The sequence below is a fragment of the Ceratosolen solmsi genome, unplaced genomic scaffold, assembly GCF_000503995.2.
Source record: "Ceratosolen solmsi marchali unplaced genomic scaffold, CerSol_1.0 scaffold43, whole genome shotgun sequence".
NCBI lineage: Eukaryota > Metazoa > Arthropoda > Insecta > Hymenoptera > Agaonidae > Ceratosolen > Ceratosolen solmsi.
Window position 1 is genome coordinate 3,580,252 of NW_011948431.1, and position 18,894 is coordinate 3,599,145.

Genomic DNA, 18,894 nt, shown 5'->3' on the forward strand with positions numbered 1-18,894 from the left:
TTGGTGAAAGAGCAGTTTTCGATTATTGCGCATTTAATTATGTAAACACTTGAAAATGAAATGGTAGGATCGTATATAAGTGTCCGTGATAGTTTGTGGAGGGGGGTGAGGAGGGGGGGGGGAGATGATAAAGGGACGTAGGTCAACGTCACTTGCATACGTACATTAACACTCTTGAAAGACATTATCAACGGTTGACCAAGACTAAGTGAAAATTTTAATTTTCCAAGCCAACTGTCTGTCGTCCCGTTATTGCAGAAATCTGAATTTTCGCTATGGCTACTCAGAATTAATTTCTAATCAGAGTCCGAATAGATGGAAAGTTCATTAAAGATTTTCTCTGTATAATTTAAAAAAAAAAGCGGATATCACGAGTATTGCTCTCGTCACCGAATAAATTTTTTCCATCGGTTCAATGATTTTTTTAATTATAAAAATTTTACGGCTTGAGGATGCACAATGAAGTTAATAGATTTTACTGTCTCATTTTTAGTAACAATAATTTAATGATAATAATATTGCGATTGTCTATTTTGTAAAATCGTTCGACGATAATTAAATATCAGAAGACAATATTATTATTATCGATATACCTTATTATAAGTTTATAATCATAAGTTAATATTTGCAAACGAATATAAATTTTTACATTTAATATAATAAGCGTAATTATAAATATATAAGAAGTAATAATAAAAATATAAATATGAAATGAGAAATAATTTTTTCGGAAATCGAGATGAAAATTACATAAACTTAAATAATTTAAGACAAAATGTTAAAACTCTTAAAAGTCACGATACTTTAAATCATTTAAAAAGAGTTTAACTTAACTTTATGATACATTAAAACATTTGCGGCTAATTAACAATTTTAATGGCTACATAATCAAATAAGAAAAGTACTTTACATTTACAAAAAGTAACTTAATCATAATCGAATTGTATTAAAAATCAAGAAAATATTTAAAATATGTTGAAAATTAGTTTGACTATTAATAAATTAAAAATAGCACAATTCTAAAGCAAATATTTATACGCATAAATAGAGAGATAAAAAGCGAAAGAAGTATGGCGTATTAACTGATATAATTATTATTATCTCATAACTATAGACCATAAAGAAAAGAAAAATATATGGTCGGATCGAATTTTTGTTTTCAAATATGAAGAAATTGCAAAAATATTTTCTCTACAGTCAACATGTAAGGAAAAACGCACGTGGAATTATCATATTTTTTGTTCATTTGCCTTACGAAACGCTTGTACCTAATGACTTTTTGCTTTTAAAGAAGTAAATTTAAATCTGAAAGGCAGAAGAAAATAAGAATTGATAAATAAAAAAGGCAAAGTACGACGTATTTTAATAAAAGGGACGAGTTTCGACTAAACATAACGAAAAACAGGAAAGTCATATATAACTGTGCATTAACTTTACACGAAGTACTACATAAAAGGATAATACTGTTGATAAAAATAAGTTTTACGAATATTTTATTTCACGCTCATTTTACTAAATGATTTATTTTTAACTGGATATGAGCATTTAATTATTATCATAAAAATAAACATTGAGAGCAATTCTCTTGGCGCAACGGGACCATGTATATTTCAATTACACTAACATACAAATTTAGTTTTAAAATAAACTTCTATAAGATAAGAACTAAATTTAATATTAAAAATATTTATCTATATTATTGTGGCTTGGGAAACTTGAAATTTTATATACAAAAATAATATAATAACTGAAAATAATATTTGACCAATTATGGTACATTATAATAAATTATTATGGCAGATTCATAAAAAATGTACTTATATTGAATATTAAAGAAAATTGAAGAAATAAATGTACATTTTCAACACAGGGAGTACCTATTATTTCTTTATATTAATAATTGAATTTAAAATTAATTAAGGTAAAATACGAGTAAAGTAGTTAGATAATTATTTAGAGAACGATAGAACGTAAATGGCGTAAAGCGAATCCATGAAATAAATTTCATAATTAGTAAACGGATAAAACGGATAAAAGGGTTTTTTCTTCTCTTTTTTTTTTCATTCTTCTTTGCTTTTCTTCTCATTTGGAAATCAAAAGTTACGTCTATTAAAATTAATTTATATACGAAAATAATTGTAAAAATACGCACGATTTATAAGGATAACAATTTGCCGTATTTCCTGAGCCCCGAGTAAAATAAGCTTGAAAATCAAAGGGATTATTGTTTAATTGTTAATGTCTTTTCGTCCATCACTTAATTATGAATATTATCTCTCCTTTCTAACAGAAACTTTTATCGAATGGAAAGTACAGAAAGTCATCGTATATACAGAAGAACTTGAGGCACCATTGCTTCACTCCTTCGCTTATATCTTTCAGCCTATCGTTTAGCTATCGTCTTCGATTCTCACTTGGCGGCTATTATTATTATTATTTCTCCTCTCTCTCTCTCTCTCTCTCTCTATCGCGTGCCGCTCTTCTTCTCTTCCAACACGCGTTTTCTTTTTATTTTCAACTTTCTTAACGCGGATTTACGACGTCGCGCCAGCGGCAGTGTTAGTTAAAGGTTCGCTTTACCGCTTTCCCATCCTTAGACTAAGTCGCTCTATCCTCTACTAACCCTTTGGCGATTGCGCCTTGTGTTCGCCGCTGATCGTATTCGTTTCTCACAAAGCCTCTCAGCCCCAATTCTCTCCAACAACAATTCTCAACTAGATCTTGTTACATCCCGTACAAAAAATAATTCACCGCAGCTATTTTCTTGGACGCTAGTCTCGAGCCTCGATTATTTCAATGACAAAATTATATATTCCCTGTTTGCCATGCCAAAATGACAATAAAATTTAATGTTCGGTTCTGTTCGAATATCAATTACTGTATTTACAAGGGAACAATCGGTGTCACACGGGATACTTAATTCCTTACACCACGTATTTCCAAGGATGCACATTTCATAAGATTTCAATTTAAAGGATGTAATCTAGCAATTTCCTAGTCGTCAAATTCATTCAAATAGTTCAAACTCATTTAATATCTCATTTTTATCATTATTTGTAAAAAGAAATTAATGAACGCTTAAATTTAAGGTAGCCATACTTATCCTAATATATGAACTCATGATTAATGGTTTGATAAATTTAGGTACTAATCTCTGGAACGTTTTCAGAATAGTAAATTATACTGCTTAATTTAAGCTGATTACATACAAAGTATATAATCTATTTGTAGTAAAGTTAGTTTTTATTATTATGATAAATCTATACAAATTTCAGCCTATTAAATAGACTCGGTGGCTACGCGATTCATTCACAAAATATATGAAGAAAACTTATTTTCTCCGGCTTTTTAATAATTTATGGCTAATTATATTACTTTGTAATCTAGGATAATTTTGTAAAATCTCATTGAAGAGGCACAAACTAATTCATAAACTACACCGGTATATCTTTATTTGCTTGCGCATATTGTTAAATTTACAAATATCGCAGCTTGTTCAATTTTCTTCAATTTACAACCACATCCTTAAAAGTGTGCACTTTCAGAACTCATTTATTTATCTAAGCCTGACAAATAAGCAACCTCAGCCTCCTCGCTTATCTCCGAAATTGCAAGTCCAATACTTTTCAATTGAACGAGGAGCGACGACAATGTACTTTTATACAAATGAATAAACCTCGCTCAGCCGAGACAAAAAATTCAATTTCTGTTCCTGAACCCACATCAGAGATAAAGTATGCCGCGCAACTTAAGTAATATCCTACAACACCCCCCCCCCATCCTCAACCCCCTCGCCCGCCCCTCCAACACCCACCAAACCCCACCATCTCACCATCCCACACCTTTCCATCATTTGGCCAGAAAATAAATGAAAACGAAAGGCAGGAAATGAAGGCTTTGGACAAACGTTGATTCATACTGCGGTTTTACCCCGGCCGAGTTCTTGGCTACGCTTCATAATTCGCGTCTCGACGCTCAACTGCCGAATAAGCGAGACGAGGCCACGGAATCGCGCGCAACTTTTATTATCGGTGAGTGGTATCGCTCATCGTCATTTCCCTTACCAGGTGGTCGCGAGCCCTCTCGCCATTGACTCAGCCGACCAACAATCGGGACTGCCTCGAGTCCCAATATTTCCCAAATGCTCCCTACATATTGCGCGCCTCCCTCACTTACCCGGCCGAGCTTAATAAATGCTCACCGCACTGAGAAAATAATGCCACATCGTGTTAAAATTATCGAGAATTCCTAAAACGAGCATTGAACATTTCAAATCGGAGAATCAGAGTAACACCGTGCCCGCGACAGAAAGATTAGTGATTGAAAGTGGCGATAGGGATTTATCCAATATCGCCTCTTCTCTTTAATGCGCATTTTCATTATTATTATTAAAAAAAAAATAAAATACAATAAACTGATGAATATATATAACGTTCCGACTCTATATTGGCGCAATATTGGCAATTGCATAAACGCCGATTACATAAACCTCTCTGACTTATCGCGTAATAATTATCAGTGCTAACGTGCATGCACTTCTTTTCTTTTTCTTTTTTATGTGATAGAAATATTTATAATAAACCATTATGTATGAATTTTCACTGAAATTTTCAAGGATCCGACTTCACGGTAAGCCTTACAATGTCATTTAATAAATTTTTTCAATCCAATCTCTAATCTAATATTAAAATTTTGTTATAATAATGGCATTTGAACTAAAAAAAAAAAAAAAATAATTTAATTGGCGCACATTACGAAATACACGTTGGAGATTTCATATTACAAGAACAATTAAATTAAATAAATTTCTCCTAGGATAATTCATTAAAAGTAGCAAAAAGTACTTGGTAAGCCACTTACTCACCCTTATATATTTTGACCTTAATTGGATGCCTCGCAGCTATTATGATATGTTTTAAGGTTTCGTTTTATAAACATTTTAAATGATAATACCTAATTTCGGAAAGTCATTCAAATTTTTTATGTAGAAAATTTATTAAATAACTTTCATCGATTTGTATGTTTTTTATTTCGTTAGTAGTGAAAAAATTGATGATTTTTTAAAAAAAAAATCTCTATTCCATATTTCAATAATACCGATGGAATCTTCATCCCTATACTTTTTATCCATAAGCAAGAAATTTAAAAAAGGAAAATTTTATTTTTTAGGTATATTGCAGTCAAAATATTGTTGGAAAACTATTCCCTGTAATAGTAATATATTCATATATTTTTCTAAAATTTATTAATAAAATTCGTTAAAACTTCAAAGCTGATTGTTAGTACGTTATTATGCAATAATATGGATTGACTCTGCTCATTGGAATTTCTAACTTACCGATATTATAACGGAGTATTATACATTTTTGTAATCTTATTAGTAAAAAATGGGAGGGAGATCTTTTTAGGATTTTATTCTGTGTTCATATAATATCGTTGAAACTTTACGTGCACTTTTCATTCGGAATCGATATACTTAGAAAAACAACATCAATTTTAAATATACATTTCATGATTATTTATTAATAAGCAATTATTTTTCCAACTTTTTTGAATTTTCCATTATACGGTAATAATATTTATCTAGAGATTATTAATAAATTTTGTTTTAAAGTAAGCGTTAAAAATTAAAAATATTATATATTAGTACACATCTACTTTACTATACATTGGCAATAATCAAGCACTGGTATTATGTTCGAAAACTAGAAGGACAAAGAAGTAAATAGTTACATTTATGTAGTTTATATTATAATATATTTTCTTATTCTTATCTCTGGTTAAATTTATTTATAAAAGAAAAAATTTATTTATTATTTATTAATTTATTAATTCATTAATTTATTTATTTATTATTTAATTTATTATTAAATAAATTTATTTATTATAAAAGAATATTTCAAATTTTCATGCATACATGAAAAATTTAAATGTGTTATCATTAGAATGAAATTCTTTCATGTTCTAGTTAGATCGCCATCATCGAAACTTTATCTACATTCGCTTAATTTCATTATAATACCAACACTCGAATACAATGAAAACCATATATATATGAATGTATGAAATTGAATACATTAAATGAAATGAATATATACTTTTTCTTATTCGAAATCAAAATTTTAAATAATTTTGAATAATTTATTTCGGCTTAAAATTATAATTATAATAATAGTTCATTATTTAAGGTATTTTTTAAGAATAATATATTCAGTGATTAAGACAAAATAATAATAATATTTTATATTTCTTGTTATTATTTAGGGCTCGAAAATATGTAAAAACAACAAATATGAAATTTAAAATTATTTCAAAATTAGAAAAAGTTTTTTCGAGTAATTTCAATGTTTTCACAGAGGCGTGTAAATCTTTTCAATCCAGACTACATATTTTAAACTATGCAGAATATGTGTATATTCTCTACTTTTAAATACATACTTAAAAATTTCTCAATGGCCTTGTATTTAAATTATTTTCATTTGACAGCTATAATTTTAAAATAAAATTTGTTCTTTCAATTGTTATAAAAATTGTTTCTCCAATTCAACGAACTTGCTGCTACTTTTATAATTTATTTTTAACTATTGCAATTGTATACAAATACAGGTGTATTTATTTTATTTATTTATTAATTTTTTTTTTTTTTTTTTTTTTTTTTTAAAAGGTTCCAATGATTAAGTGAAGATAAGTTTATCACAGCATTCATGAAATATTTATGTTAATCGGTTAAAAAAACAATAGACTTACATAAACGCGTGGATTAAAAATTTTATAAAGTCTTTTTCCTTCAATAAAAAATTTTAAAAGCTACATGCTCTTTGCAGAACATTGAAATTCGTTAACAAGATTCTTCATGACTCTGAGAAAATTTAAAAATTATTTTATCTAAAAATTATTACGAAATCATTGGAAATTCTATTGAATAATGTAATTAAAACTTTTCAACTCTTTCAGAGTATGACAATGTTTAGGATATTTTTCTTATTTAAACGCTAAAATCCATCGCAATAATAAATTATTTAATAAAATATTTACGTTACTATATTTTCATAAATCTCATTGCATTTATAATCTGTCGAAATAACTATTTTTTCAATGTTTTAGAAAGTATATGTTCTTGCGCTGAAAAATTTTTTTTCATTCTATATATATATATATATATATATATATATATATACACAAGAGTACTAAGATTACTAAAACTTTAATTTACTTTTTTAAGTTAAGCTGGATTACAGTTGTTTAGCATTAATGCTGTAGCAGAGTAATCTTTAGACTTTCTTTCATTCTTAGATTTTATGATATTATGATTAGTATACATAAAAATTAAAACAAAAAAACATTTTCATTAATTCACAAATCATGAATGCGTTTTTCATATTAATTAATGGATTTCAAAATTACACACGAGTTAATTTGCATTTTATTATCAACAACTATCACGCTAATATTTACACATTTATGTGTAATAGTAAATTACTAATTGTCTATATCAAGTCGTAAATGATCAAATAAATTTGAATCCCTAAGAATATGTGTATCTTCATATTTTCAACCTGTAAAATTGATAAAACTCTTTAGATTTAAATAGATTTTCAAAATAAAGAAAAAAACAACATATAACTAACTGCTAAGTTGAGCGAATAAAATTAATTAAAAGTGTTTGAAATTGTTCTTCAAGGTACCGACACGCATATACGAGCAAATGCAAATTCCACGAATAAACATGAACACAACGCGAAGCTGAAAATGATGTGATAATCTTGCAAGTCGTCGTCGTCGTCGTCGTAGTCGTAGTCGTCCGTGTCGCTGTAGCCTAAACAAGACGCCTTTGCTGTGTTAATTATCCTTTAATTACAGGTTACTTCCTCCCTTTGTTTGTCGTAAGGTTCTAGAACATTAATGATGATGACGGCGAAGAATCGTTAAGCAAATAGTAACGTAAAAACTGATGATGGTCGTACACCTTTACTACTACAAAGATGTGATGGGCAATTTGTTGGTATTTTTAATTTAATTTTTAATCCTTCGGATTAAGTCCATTGCAAAATCGGATAAAAATGATATTATACGTTTTATTCTATGTTTGTTTATCAACATGTTTAAACTGAAGTAGTTAAAAAAAATAAGTATTTAAGATTTTTAGTTTAGTGTTTCTTTCTTCATTTTTCTTATAATAATTCACTGCCGTTGGTGAATTGTTATAATGCAAATGTACTTCTAAATAATTTAAGTGAAAAATCCATAGATATTAGTATCTAAATGAAAATAATCGGAAGAATATATAGCCAAACAAAAAGTTCTATAAGTAAGGCAAAGCGATTTAGTTCGAAAATTCGCAGTAATAAAAAATTAAAAATTTTAAATCATTATAAGTGAATTTATGATACTTTAAATTTTCATATTTATTTGCTACACTGATTGGTGCGATCATATGTTACCCTATGTTACCTACTTAAAATTACGCGAAATTCATTTGTTTTTTAAATCCTCTACACTATGGTCTTACTCAGCCAATTTTAAAGTTCAATAAATAAATTTCATAAAAATCTTGTATACGAGTATTATGTTGTGACACGCAATTTCCAAAACGTGCAAATCATTTGTTCTTTGAAGAAAAAATTACTCGAGTAGATTAACTTTTACTAATCATACTTGGATAATCAACGAACTTAAAAAAAACCGTTTAGAAAACGTTAAACAATAATCCTTTTGAATCTCTTTCCTTTAATAAAAAATTTCATCCAGCCATAAGAAATTAATACAATATAATATCGCCTCACCCTGCAATACCTTATAGTGCATTCAGTCGAGTCTTAATTACTGAAAGCGCGCTATTACAACCAAACATTCAGCATGAACCAAGTTGAGCGTGTCGCTTTCAGTTGCTGATTAAACTCAACATTGAAACTCTTCGTAGACGACGAGGCCTCCTTCGTCGTTCCGCTCGCCTACTTTAAACTTCCTAAATACAGCTACATTCACGGTGCTGCTGATTCCCCTTACATTAAGATCCTAATGGATGTTGTCTTTAGAGGTGTCGACATTCCAACATTATTGGATACGTACATTTAGGAGAGAACACTGTAGCAATTTTACGTCTAAAGCTAATACGGTTCATTATACTCTCATAGCAAAATTACCAACAACGATATCATATCGGCAGATAACTTATTTAGACTATGAAAATAAATATATTCCTGTGTATATTTTAGGGATAATTGAATAATTATCGATGTCTCTAGGTAGGTATCCTCACCTACCATAAACTAAAGAAATTCCTATAGTTGCAGTACAATAAAGAAAAAAAAAAGAAAAAAAAAAACGAAATAACGGATATAATAGTAGATAGTGTTTATTACTTGACTGCCATGTTAAAAAAATTACAGATTTTCATTTTAATGATGAAGGAATTTTTTAATTTTTGCACAAATTCTAAGTCTTTAAAAAAGTACATTTATGAGTACTGTCAAAATATTGAAATTGAATTCTGTAATTTTTCGATATTTTAATACAAGATTTAACTCATAATTCTGCTACCGACTATCAAATTTAAAAGTATCTTTTATTTAGATATAATCTCATCATTAGTAAATTACTATAATTTGTAAAACATTAATGTTTAAGAATAGTATGAAAAAAAATTTAATGAGATGATAAGATTATTGTTCTTGAAATTACGACTTTTATCATTAAATTATTATTAATTCAATTGTCTGAACACGAGAAGTTTTCATAAAATATCGTTAATTTAGAAAATATTTTTAATTTATCAACAAAATAATTATACGTGAATTATAGATGTTTATAAATTCTGTATTTTTAATTTAGAAATGGAGTTACTTCGTTTCAACCGATTATGAAAAATTACAAAATGTAATTTGGAAAAAACGCACGCTAAATTCACCGGTATTAAAACATTCTATTTTAGGTTTTTATTTCGTTCTCGGTACTGTATTTTCAAAAATTTCTTTGAATTAGACTATGAAACTTTGAGAATATATTCTCGCATTCGAGAATATTTGAACTATTAATTAAAGTAAAAAAGATGATTAAAGTAGGTTTCAATTTCACCGTATTTACTGGTTAAATTTCCTTATTGTACACAAATCCGCAAATAAAACATTGATAGTAAAATATTTAGTCATAAGAGGCATAAATAGTTGCAATACGGGAAACAACATATTTGTACGATAGAAACTCTATAGTTTATAGGGTAATTAAATCACGTTGATTAAGATATCTCTAAACCACGTAGCTAGAATGTGAAATAAAAGAGCAATCTGCAGGATTTATGGGAAAATCTTAGCACGTAAAAGATCTTTACAACGCTCAAAATAAAGATAAAATGATAATGATATATTAAATATAAGAAAAAAAATTATATACCGATTAATTGGAAGATTATTGATGTAGTATATAATATTTAGTTGAAGCGAGGATTGAAAATTGTAGGTTCCTTACATTTATTAAACAATCATTTTAATGGATTCAGTTTTTGTAAATTTTTCGTATACTAAACAATAATCTAACACGAATATGACTAAATACAAAATTTTTATTTGATGGAAATAATTGAATATTATAGAAAGTGGAATTTAAATGATTTAATTAATAATATGTTCAGTAATAAAGACTTATTCTCTTTTCTATCTAATTTCTATATAATTTATTCAGAATTTAAAATACGATAATTAATTAAAAATAAAACATTATAAGTTCAGCAGACTATTGTCTTGCACGCGTATTATACAAATGTGTGTTACTAATCAGAATTTGAATTTGAATTACATCAATAAGAATATAAACGTACAAAACCAATTACGATTTCGCAATCACGTACTCAAGAAACCAATTTCAAAAAATAATTCGTACGTAGTATAGCCATTAACTTTAATTTGACACGAAGCAAACAATATTAATATCTATATAATCAAATGTGTATATTTTTAATTACATTTACTTTGCGTGCATTATTCTTGTTATACGTGACATAATAATTACTACTTCTTTGACTGTACAATATTTCTCCGAATGTTTTTGTCCTTTAATGATAACGTATTATACAATTTCTAATAAAATTATGGTATTTGAATAATTGCTCTAGAATAATAAAAAGTGCATACAATTAGTAATTGAAGAAAGAACGTTATTAACGAATTCATAATGATTAAAAGCTTTATATATCTATATATATATATATATATATATATATATATATATATATATATATATATATATATATATATACACACAAGCGCGCGCACACAAAATGTTGGTTTGTTTGGATTGATTATATTCAATTTTATCAAGATTTCCTTAGACTTTATATAAATTTATTGCTTATAATAAACTATTTGTAGGAATCATCTTTGAATTTGCAATTGCCCCTTCACATTATAAAATTTTTAAACGTTTTTATTGTATTTGAACATGAAATTCATATTGGTACGACCAACTATTAATATATCATTTAAAATTAACTATAAATTTTTTAAATTAACAATAATAGCATAGTGGGTCGTAGTTATTTTTGTCTTGTACATGACGTAAATATAAAATCTAGCTTACGTAATAGTCCAAACATTGCACTCAATTCTATAAATATTATCATACTATAACGCTAAATAAATACAAATAATTATTCAGTGCTGATATGTCTTGTGAAAAAAAAATTTTTTACTCCTTATCATACAATACTTCAGGGTATCGAGTTACATTTCGTCCTCGTGTAATACAATTAACGATTATTCGAATTGCTAAACAAAGAGTAAGTCACGTAATTGTTTATAGACACACTTGTGTGTTGTCACACTAGTTTCTTTCTTAATATTTCTTTATCTCTCTTAATCTTGACTTTTTTATTGTACTCGCAGAAGAAATACATTTGTAGATTGTAGATAAATATTTTTAACTGATAAAATTTTATTTATTTTCCTATTAACCGTTATCTCGCAAATTACAATAAGAATATTAAGTATAAGAATAATAGTGCTTCTCAAGTAGGATAGGAAAAAGTTGAAGAAAAAAAGGGAGAAATAAAAATTTGCGAGGCATAGATTTTCCATAAATCCTAACCCTTAACGTTTTATCTAACGCATACAAATAGATTCATTTACTTGTCTATTTACTTTGAAAACTCTCTCTATTTCCCTCATTTTCTGCCGTTATAGATCCATCTTTTCCTTTTCTTATTCATGCCATTCTTCGTTTTATCTCTTCTAGCTGGGAAATTAAGTTTTAAAATTTACTTTTGCAGATTACACAGTGGAATGCCGTGTGAAATTCGTGTAACTTGTGTAAAAATTCGTACGAGTAATCTGCTAATGGCGCGAACGCGCTTGACACGTGAATCAGTACAGGCGTAAGTGAAGTTCGGCGAAGCGTATTTCCGTGTGTTTTTGTGTTAGCAATTTGAGTTGCTTGTTTAATTTGTGTTTCCCTCCTATTCTCCACAATGGTGGTTTTTTATTTTCAATTTTGTTCGGGCAGTGGTTTCTACCGCTTAATTCAATTCAAGACTCTAAATTGAGCCTTAAATTACTGTTATTCTCATTATTCAGCATAGATTAATTAGAAAATTTGTAATGTTTTTTCTAGTAAAGTAATCGATAAAAATAATCGTGTGTGATCATCAGAGATTGCCAGAATTCATAATAACAATCGTATGCTGATTTATTATAATAAACTTTAATTTTTAAGTCTGATATAATACTATTTATTAATTAAGTAATTCGATTGAACACTCACTGCATGTAGAATAAAAAATTTAGTAAAAATTAGAATCTCATGTTATTTGAATAGATCGTACATTAAACATTATCTTTCGAATCATAGGAAATGAAAATACTCTATGGTAGACGGCAAGTAATTACTTTGAACAAACAAAATAATAATAACAAATAAATAAATCCAATTTTATCAAACTAGTTATTATACTTGATACGTAATAACAGATGATATGTAAATTCAAAATACGAGGATTGGTAAAAAAAAAAAAAAAAAAAAACTTGTACGCATGTAGTACCATTAAAATAGTATTAAAAATAATCTCCAGCAATTTATGTACACGCATTATCAACAAACTACGGATTTCATTAATCTTAAATTTCAATATTATAAAAGAAATATAATTCTAAGATACAGATAGTTAAAAAATCTGCGATATCATTGATCGAGGAAGAAATTAAAAATAGATCGGGGAAACAAATTAAAATCATCAATCAAACAGCGGATGCAGTAAATCGACAATTTTACGACGTTATAATCCAGGGGACCACTCAACTCATTCCTTCTGCTTTACCTAATGACAGCCTTGGATTATTTTTTTTTCTTCGTTTTTTCTTCCTTTTTGAGTAACGCAAGTATAATTGAAGTCAAATGTAAAATTTTTTAAGTATTTAATTACAATACCGACGGAAGGTATTTATTATCCCCAATTCTCCTTATCTCGCCTCCAAAATACTCTCGCTATTGTAACATTATTAAAAAAAATTTTGCAGCATTTGGAATTCCGCAGACAATCTCGGGACTATTGTTTAGCCATTTACAAAGTAATTTAAGATGAAAAATACAAAATCGGCGAAAAGCTCTTTAGCATTACCCCCGGTCGCTCACAACGAGTGAATTGTCTCGTTGTTTTTTTTTCCTGTTTTCCATCCTTAATTCATTCTTCTCCTACCGCCGTCTTCCTCCCACCCATCCCCCATCCACGCCCTCATTCCGGCAACATTCACCCGCCGCATAACCGTCCCATTGGCATTCGTCGGCTCTCCCCCGCCGCCGCCGCCGCCGCCCCCGCCCCCTCCCCCTCATCCGTCGGGCTCGACTTCTCTCGCGTGAACGCGTCGCTTATGCACCCGAGCTATTTACATACAAACGCCTTCCTTGAGTTAGGCCGCATACCTCGGAGCGCGAACCCGCGCGCCTCCGCGAGACGTTAAATACTATCTCCGCGGCCTGAAACTCGAGTGGGTGGGTGGCCTGATGCATGTTGCCGAGCGTCGCGAATTTCTGTGTCACTATTATTCCGCCGTATGGTGACGTCTTGGGTGCCGGCTTGGGAATTGGCCCTTGCAAATAGATCGCTGTTACATTGCGGACTCGCATGTGGCCGCGATATCGATAGTTTATTTTCGCTCCTTATTCTCAAGGAGACACCTCTGAATTCCCTTATCGCTCGAGACTTTGCAAACTATATTCTCTTGGATGCTACGATATACTGGAAGAGACGTAACGTCAGCCCGCTAAGTTCCACACTTTCCAACAAAGCGACTGTCCAACAATTCAATGTACATTACACGTAAGATTAAGTCGTGAAACGCTGTTTCGTGAAACAACAAACAAAAAGCAAAACAAAACAAAAAAAAAAACAAAAAAAAAACAAAAAAGTTTTAGGTAATACATAAACGATCGTTTTGTTGTTTATTTGTTTCTTTTGATTTGTATTTTATGAATTGCATGATTCGTTACGTGTTTCCTATACTTCCTTTATATGGGAATTGCGCGAGACGGCTAATAAATGGGATTAAATGGGATTGGGATTTTATATAATTTCAGGTAAATTCATAACTCCAATCCTAAAGAGTTAGATCGATATGACATTTATTTGGGTAAAGCAATATTGTTCAAAGTCCCTGTAATAGCTATTCATTAGTCATCAATTTTCAATGGTCAATATCACAGAAACAAAAAAACAAAAAACAAAAAAAAAAAAGAAAAGAATGAAACAGAAAAAAAAATAGAAATCCTTATTTCAGTAGCTTATACTAATGAAGATAAATGACTCTGTGACTCTCAAAAAACTATCGCGTTCGAATGGCAGTTATTTAATGCCAACCGGTAATGGATTCTTTCCGATATTCATTCAATTTATATTTATTCATTAATATTCCACGTTTATTATTGTTGGCCGAGCAGAAAAATGATATTTCTATTAATAAAAAAATAACAGACACGAGCCAATGCTCCTATTTACAAGCAAAATGAATTATATTTTGCTACTCAAAGAACCAAAAATGATAGATATGATTTTTTATTTTGCCATTAAAGAATAATATTATATAATACCCATAATATAATATTACTTTTCACATAAATATAAAGTTGGATAGTAATTTAAAATATAACATTAATAATTTTCAATCAATATTCCTTATTTTATTGAACTTTCACATTATAAAAATTTCTTATTTTATAAAAAATTTATATATTATTATAAATAATGCTTATAATAATCATATAAAACACAGTGTAAAAGGTACTCTGCAAATTCATTTTAATGTCAGCATCACTACTTTAACATCTACGGGATAGAAGTAAATAACATTAGTACTTTTCTACTGCCAATCACTACTTAACATATATATATATATATATATATATATATATACTATAGATAGATATAGATACAATAGATAACTACTTAACATATATATATATATATATATATATATATATATACGTAAAATTTTTGCTTCGTTTTCATCGATAGATCAGCAAAAAATTACTCTATGCTTTAATAATGAATTATTAATATAATTATTAGTGTTATTATTAGTTTATGGTATAAAACGTACCTAATGTTTTCACTTTTGACAACTTATAGAAACAATTTATAAAAGAAGTATTTGGTGTATAACAGTATAACAGTAAACTAAACTGTAAAAACAGAAATTACGAAAATAATAAATAGTTTTGTAATGAATATACTCATGACCCACAATAAAGATTATTCACGTGTGTTTTGGATTTAAATGGCGAGTAAAGGTAAGTTTGTTAGACTAATCTGTTTTTCCGTATCGTATATATAAAATACGTACATCGGTAGACACAGAGAAATAGTAGAATAATAGTAATATCAGTTACATTATTATAAATAATATATTTTTTTTTAAATTTTATAAGTTTTTTTTTTATTAATACAACACGCTAATAATAATGGTTCCAAATTGTATTTATTTCACATAAAATCAACATTAATTTCGTTTGATCTATTTGCCATTGACTCAAATGAAAAATTATAGCTTTTTAGTAAAATATAGTTAATCATTTTACGCAATAAAAGAAATCGTATTATTAATAATATTGCCAATACTTTATATATATATATATATAACATATTATCCTCAACATAAGAATTGCTACTAATATCGGTACTATTATTATTGTTATTATTTCAATGATGTATTCTATATTGGTAAAGTAATTACCGTTATAATGTTATACGTACCATTTTAGGTCCAAGACGTATAATATTTGTTCTGAAGCAATGCACTAAAAGCTATTCTATATTCAAATAAACATAATGTTATGTATTTAATTTTATTTGATGGGAATAATATGAAGAAAGGAAAAATATATATACTTAAAGAGCGTGATAGATAGATAGATAGATAGATAGATAGATAGATAGATAGATAGATAGATAGATAGATAGATAGATAGATAGATAGATAGATAGATAGAGAGAGAGAGAGAGAGAGAGAGAGAGAGAGAGAGAGAGAGAGTAAATTCTTTGTGTGTGTGCGTGCTTGCTTGCGCGTGCGTGCGTGCGTGCGTGAATACAAGTCTGGTTTAATATTAGAAGCTATCTTGTGCTTTTCATGCTACTCGACCCTTCCCGTAATCCTCGAAATTTATTCAAATGTCGGTGGTACTCTATAATAAATCCTCAAGTTTCCCTCATTGTAGGTCGACATTATTTTTGAACAACGAATTTTTAAAGAGCTTTTTTATAGAAAAAAATTACACTCGTTAAAATGAGTCTTTACTATACTTGTAAATAATTAACATTTTATTAATGTGATTTATATGTGGGAATATTGAAAATTGCACAAATGAAACTTAATGGAAACAATATTGTCTCTATATTATATACAGAATATTATTAAATTTTACGGATTGGCGAACATGTTTCTATATCATTATACTTTGCGTAGGGCGATAATAGTATATCTAATAAGAATAAATTATTTAATTTGCTGCTGTTAATATAATAATCAAAAAATTTTTATTTAAATATAATAAAAGTTATTATATTTATAAAACTAGTCGTGAATTTTGAATTTGTAATTAGACTTGGACAAGAAGAGTATTCATTTATTGATGCATAAAACACTTAAAAAATAAAAAAGTGCTTTTATACTGACACACCACATAATATTTTCCGCCTTCTACCAAGTTTCACAAGCTGTATTATCGACATTGTATCCTGACGAAAGAATACTCTTCTTTTATGTGACATGAGGAAAATATCTTATTGACATATTGGCAGCTTAAATAAGTATAGTAAAATTTTAATGTATTAGGCTTTCGTCTTTATCTTATGATGAGGAAGGAAAGATTGTATTTTCCAAGGATACGACTTTTCTGCATGTATGATGCGAAAAAGATATTACTAGTATTTTACACGAGTCTGAGATAGATTTAAATCTTCACAATTTCATCGAAATATAGGGAAAAGAAAAAACTATCAGAGAGATGAGAAAGCTTAACTATTACGGAACATTGTTTTGATTATTCATAATATATCAGGCTGTTCTTGATCCCCTCTAAGTGTTACTGCTCCTTTGATTTTTTATTTCTTTACTTTGTGTCAAATTCTTATCAATTTCATTTTTCTACGTCCAAATGATTTTCACTTAACCTATTATTCTCGCATTTCAATTCTTATAGTATTCTATAAAGAACAATAGATAACGAAATTCATTGTTTTTCAATTTTTTTAATTTATTGAAGTAGTTATATATAGTATAACAGCTACTTAAGACATTGAGAAAATATTCTTAGTAAATTAAAATGACGATGTTCTCAAAATATTTGCTTATTAAGGCAACATCTTCCATTCTAATATTATAAACCAATACCATGGATTTTTTTATTATTATTTAATATTTTTATTAATCTGTGGTTTTCTAAATTTAACTCTTTTTTTTTTTTTTTTTTTTTTTTTTTTTTTTTTTTAATTTATTACAAATATTTTTGCAATTTACTAAGCATAAATGTAGTTGATATTTTTTTTAACAGAAAAGTAATTTATGCAGATTGGAAAATTAAATATTTTTGTAGTGGTATGTAAACTTTCAATAATATTACGTAGCAACAGTAAGAAAAACATGAAGAAAAAACCTAAGGTATTCTCTATTATATTTATTTTTAAACATAATCCCATACGAATTAACGAGAGTAAAATTACATAATCAAGTTACAAGCCCATAATAATTTTTAAAGTACATAAAGCATGCTAATAGTACGTGTAAATTTATATTGCTATATGATGTGCGTATTAGGGGAATCGAAGATTTGAATAAAAAATTAAATCACGTAAGACGTCCAATTATAATGTAAATGATAATTCTTTGAAAAATCATCACTTTCTCATAAAATCTATTTTACACTTACAATTATAGAGAGATCTTACGTTATTTCATAACGAGGCTCATTAAAAGTATTTATTAAACCATAATTACAAAAAATCTACATGAAAGATTATGATTATTAAGTGAAACGACAGACCTAATGATCTAACTCTAATCACTGACCCAAATATTCATAAATACAACGATGGCAAAAAGACATCGGCATGATTTTAAGTTATCATACAAATTAAGTGATTTTTCAATCCACTAAAATACTTCTTTGCATCAATGATTATGCAATAATTTTATCTCTGAAACTGTAAAAAGTCGAATAAAAACTTTTACCATAAATTCAATCACTATTCAATTCTATCGGCTCCCTTTTAATCTATTTCCGCCAATATAATACACTTGGCTCTTCACTTCTCACTCTTAAAAACATAATTCTTGCAATATCAATTACTTATTTTCATTGGTACATCATACGAATTCATAGGCATTTCATCGCCAATCTCTCACTCCCCCTTTTTTGTAT